Below are 6,000 nucleotides of genomic sequence, written 5' to 3'. Positions count from 1 at the left end.
GCAGTGGTGCTCACAGCCTGGAGGGGTTTTCTTGCTGTGCCTTCACTGTGCAGTTGAAGGTTCACTGTCAGAACGTGGCTTAAATCTCAACCTTTATTTAAATTAGCCTAAAGTAAATACAAGGTTTCAAAGCCGTCTCTTGAGAAGCATGTAGGTGAGAGCTGTGGGATGTCAGAGTGTCTGTCCATGGCAAACCTGGGAACCAGTGTCAGGCAGGCACTGGCAGCACTGGGCACCTGGTTTTATAAACTCCTGGACACCAGCACATGCAAATACAAACAACTGTGTGCCCAGCCCAACTGCTGACACTATTTTAGTCATCCAGTCCCTGGGTTGTAGCTTACACCTCTTCTAACAGTCCTGAAATTGTGATGACAAATAACCTGCAAGTTGTGGTGCCTCTGCCTTGGGACTGCCAGCCCCCTGCATGAAACTAATTAAAATTTAAAAGTAAAATTAACTCCTGTTAAAGGAAGATGGAAAATGCAATGTTTGTTCAATATAGAACTTGCTTTGCTTTGCAATATAAACAGCAGCCTATAAATACTGGCAGAAATTTCAAGCATTAGTCTCACTTGTTCTCGCCACATTACACATGGATTTATTTGTGTCTCCATGTGCTGTCCTGAGGTTTGCATTGAACAAAATAAACAAGGTGATATAAGAAGCAAGTACATTTATTAGATTTTTGTTACTTTTCCATGAAGTTTTTCTTACTGTGACCCAGTTTTTCCCTTACCCTGCACAATTTCTGAACGATTGGATCATTCTGCACTCTCCATTCTAGAGACAAAACCTCTTTTCCAGGGCTCTGTCACTGCTTCCTTTGATTGCCACAGGCACGTCTTTTTGCTGCTACACACCCATTTCAGTCCATAAAAAATACACCTCAGGAGTTTTCTTAATGTTTGATTTGTTCTTTTTATTCTTTCATACCCCTTGTTCTTCCTCCATCCCTCCTTCCTAGCAAGTGAAGTTTGTTCACCTCCTCCAGCCCTTCTCAGTGTTTCAGGTTCCTGTTCCCACTCTCTCCATCAGCTCCATCAGAGATGAACCTCTACATGTACTCCTCTTATTCTTTTGATCTCATAAAAGCATCTCTGCTCTTCCTTTCACCTCTATCATCTGTGGTGTTGTCCACAGCTGAGCTGCAGAGCTTTTCTTTCTCCTGCCTGCAGCCTGCACTGGCCCTGCAGGGCTCAGCTTTCCCTGCCCTCAGCTGCAGTCCTGAGCTGTGTCTGTCCCTGCACAGCAAGCCCAGCCAGGAGCAGCGTGCTGGGCTTGCTGTGGCCACTGGGAGGGCAGGGAGGGCTCGTGGGGAAGGGCTGCACCCCTCTGTGCCCAGGGACAGACACAGTGGGTGCTGTGGCACAGCCCTGGCCTTTCCTCCTATCCCATCCCATCCCATCCCATTATCCCATCCCATCCCATTATCCCATCCCATCCCATCCCATCCCATCCCATCCCATCCCATCCCATCCCATTATCCCATTATCCCATTATCCCATTATCCCATTCCAGGCAGCCCTGGGGCCTGTCCTTGGTCAGGGCTCCAGCTCCACAGGACGTGCTGCTGCCTCAGCTGCCTCTTCCTTCCTCAGAGCAGTGCTGCAGGCTCCTCTCCAGTTCTCTGCCAGCCCTGGGACTGTTATCCTGTGACCCATTGTCTGCACCAGCAGACAGGAGACAGGGACATTCCTGCATCTGTCTTTTCCTGCTGCCCTGATTTATTACACTGTAAAATAATAAAACGTTAAAAAGGTTGAACCTGAACTGAAGCTATGACTATGACACTATTAATCAAACTGCTGGAGAATTACTTTATATTCGGTGCCTTAAGCACTGATCCAGTCCACCAAAAGTTGAAACATTGTCCACAGTGTCAGCACAGGCCTGGGGAAAGCAGCTCTGCCCCTCTCTGTTCTGCTGGGTGGCTGTGCAGGGCTGGCTGGTCAGGCTCTCCTGCTCCATCACAGCATCTCTTATCTCAGTCCATGCCACGCTCACCTGATGTCTCAGTTCTGGAGCAGAGACATTCCAGCTGCTCTCTGGGAAGGCTCTGGCCCCAAAAATATTTAGTTAGCAGCCATTCAGTTAAGTGGAATTGACTTTTTATCGGCGTTCTTCTGTTTGCCTGCCACCAGCAAAGCTGTTTCCTCCTGGGCTGTTGGGGGCTGTCAGGCCAGGGCTGTTCCTGAGCTCTGATCAATGCAGCCCTGGATGCTCATGCATGGCTGCTCAGCTCCATTGATCCACCCTTCCAACAGGTACTGCCCCTGGACCAGCAGCTGGACATCCACACTGCTTTTGCCAGGCTGCTTCCTTCTGGGGGTTCAGGGCACCCAGGGCCTTTCTCTGGAGATGCACCAAGAGCAGACTTGTCTCCTGTGGGGGACAATCCATGACCCCACTGCCCCCAGCCCATCCCTTGGGACACCCAGCCTGCACAAACCCACCCTGCCCCACACAAGCACTTCCACAGCAGCCTGGCAGTGTCACCTTGGGCTGCTGCAGGCAGCCCTGAGGGTTTGCAGCCAGGAGCTCGAGCAGTGATGGCACACAGAGCATCTGCAGCTGTCCCAGCACTGCTCCTCACAGGGACACTGTCCCAGCTGGGGATCTGTGCCCCCGTGCTCCTGGCTGGCACTGGGCATCACCCACAGGCTCCGTGGGGCAGGGGTACCTGCAGGGGTACCTGAGGGGTACCAGGGGTGCCCAGAGAAACTGCCCTCCCAGCAGATGTGTCTCCACCCTGCAGAGGCTCCTGCTGGAGCTCAGAACACCTGGGTTTGAGGATGGCAGCTTGAGGCCGTGTGTCCTGGCCAGATGCAGAGCAGAACAGGAGGTGCTGGGCTGTGGGCTCTGAGCAGCCCCCAGCAGGCTGCTGCTGGCTCTCCTCCTTGCTTGCTGCTGCCCCAAATGCAGCAGCATTTAGGGAACTGGTCAGTGCTCTGGAGGAGCCCCAGCAGCTGTCCCTGCACAGATGTGTCCCTGGGGGCTGCAGAGGCACAGGCAGGCACGGCAGCTCCAGTCTGCCAGGCCTGCCCAGCAGGGAGAGCCCCGAAGAATCAGAGGTTGGTTTGTGCTTTGCTGGTTGGTTTGTGTGTGTGCTGTTACAGAAAGGCTGTAGGGCTGCCAAGCAGCTACAAACTTCCAGTGAAATGAGTGTTTATTATTATAGGTTTGATGCAGCTCCCCAAAGACCCTAATCAACAAGTAATAAGGCCTCAAGAGAGCAATTAGAAATCTGAACTTTAACTCTCTTACAGCCACAGTGTAGGAAGTGACTTCTGCTCCAATTTGGGGTTTGCTGCCTGGCATGTGAACAAGGGCAAAATACCAAACTCCTGAAATACCAAAAACCTGAAATACAGAATGACTGCAGACAAGTATTTGAACAATGAGGTACCGAGGTCCATTTCCATGGCAAGTGAATGTGTGTGTGGCAAAAAGCACAATGGTTTAGGGGGGTTCATGCCCAAATTTGCAGTCCCTCTTTCACATCTAGGTGTGCTCAATGCTGCTTCCCAGCTTTAGACAAGCACCCAGAGTGTCCAGTGCCTGTACACGTGCAGCATCTTCCCCCCTTTAAAGAAAAAAAATTACCTCAGTTTTCCCACTTGTGCAATAACAACAAGATCTGCCTGAAGGCAACAGCAGCCCTGGAGATGTGGGTTTGCTCAGAGCTTGTTTTGAATACTTTGGATGGGCCACTTCAGACAGGAACTGCACATTGAGCAATTCTTGCCATGGAAAGTCACGTGGGCCCTGGAAAGCAGAAAATTGCATCAGAGCCTGTGTGCAGCACAGCTGAGCTGGGCAGGGCTGGCCAAGGGGCTCCTGCTCCACCAGCCCTGCAGAGGGACAGGGGACCTGCAAGGACACCTGCATGGAGATCCAGGTGGAGTTTAGATGTCCCAGCCTCAGAAAAAGCCAGGTCTCCAAAGCTTCATTTGATGTATAAGTGGAGCCAGCAGAGGGAGTGAAATGCAGGGACACTCTGGTGTCCATGGAAAAGGTTCCATGGCACATCCCAGAACCAAAGGGGGGTTCTGGCTCAGCCCTGGGCCACAGGTGACACAGACATGGATTAACAGGGGCAGGTGATCACTTTAGGAGTGAGGGGTTATCTCCTGCATCCTTATCAATGGGGAAAATCCGTGTTCTGGGCTAACACTGTGTTTCCAGTATGAGGAAGGTGCCAGAGGAACCTCAACCTCTCAAATAATTCCTGTTCCAAGGGGGTCTGAGTGCTGCCCCCATGAATAGGTTCAAATGCTTCATCCTCTGGCACTGTTCATACAGTCCTGAGAGTGACCATATAACACATAAACATGTAACATATATGACATGTATAACATGTATAACATATATAACATATGTAACATATTTAACATATATTATAGCATAGAAAGTCCTGAGGAGAAGCCAAAAACCAGTGATGCTGCTCCTTGTTCTCTTATGCCTCCAAAAGCTCTTGGCATTATCCTAAGCACTAAATGTGACAGACATGTTCACAAACAGCTTCTTGATGATTTCTTAGTTAACTCCTTTCTTCAAAAATAGCAATTTTGCAAATGGATTAGTTCTTCATCATCCACTTAGGATTTTTTTTAGACTCATCTTTAATGTGCCTTCAAAGACAGTTTCCCCTTCTGACTGAGCATTGGCCATCTTCTTTCACCATTTGATTGGAAAAGATAGGACGTGATCTTTACTAAACTCTTTAGCAATGTGTGAGCTGCCTCTGAAGGAGAATTTAGACAAGTTTTTAAATCTGTGTATTTATGCACCAGTTTCCAAAGAAACACTTCTTTTAGCAAAATGCTAACTTGTAACAAGTTGGTAGCTTTAATAATTGCATTGAATACTGCTGAATTAGCTTAAAATAAGTTTTTCCTGCTTGAAAAGAGATTGTGTTTGTGCCTGGATCAAGGAACTCTGCACCAGTCTTTAACTTGTTAAAGATGGAAATCAGAATAACCACTGCAGTATTGAAATGGTAAAACAAGAACAGAATGGCAATTGGCCAGTGTTTATGAATCAGAGAATATGATCATGAAATCATAAGAATAACCACCAAAAGGTAAATAAATTACCCGACCTACTACTTATTTTCATGTGCAGCTTGACACAAAAGCTGAAGCCATGAATGATTTATACCTGTTTTAACAATAATACTCATTTTCCTGAGAGATGGTCAGCACTCAGGCTGCTGTGGGCACCGTGCCAGTCATTGAAAGGTTAATGTCTCGGCAGCAATACATTAAATTATGAATTACAGCAGCCCCAAAATGGAAGGTTATTAGCTCGGTGTGTTTAATTAGCCCGGCTCGAACTTTGCCATCTGCCAGCAGTGCCCATCAGCAATGCAGGGCAGGGCAGGGGGGGCACTGCCCTGGGCCAGCCCTGTCCTGGGCACTCCCCACCACAGGAAGGGTTACACAGCTGTGGGCCCAACACACCTGGGCCCCAGATGTGGCCCCACACCTGCCAGGGGGCTCCCAGAGCTGCAGGGCTCAGGGGTGTGGGAATCCTACCAGGGGTTTTTATTTGCATCTCCTGCCAATAACTGCACAAGGCTACAACACTGAGCTTTTCAATAAATATTTAAATTTTGCTTCTTTGCTTATTTATTTTTTTAAAAGAACAAACAGTAAATTCTGTTGGGGTTTTTATTAGTTGAGATTATGGGATGCTTTGGAAATGTAATGCAGTTAGTATTGCAATAACTTGATGGCTCCCCGTGACTTTGCTCTCGGGGGCCTGTGTGCTAAAACTCTGTTTGGAACCGTGTCCTGGAAAACGTGGGGCAGGATCTGAACTTGTAAGAAGCCAAACAAAACCTTAATTTTAATTCTTATTTTTGTAGGTAGCATAGCCTTGCCAAAGAGGAGAGGAATTTGGACAGACTTAACATCCAGCCTGTGCAGCTTCCACGAGCTGGACACTAAAATGAAGAGAGAGTTTATTCATTCCCACCAGAATTAAAAGACATTT

The sequence above is a fragment of the Erithacus rubecula genome, assembly GCF_903797595.1.
Source record: "Erithacus rubecula genome assembly, chromosome: 12".
Taxonomy (NCBI): domain Eukaryota; kingdom Metazoa; phylum Chordata; class Aves; order Passeriformes; family Muscicapidae; genus Erithacus; species Erithacus rubecula.
This window is presented reverse-complemented; position numbering follows the sequence as displayed.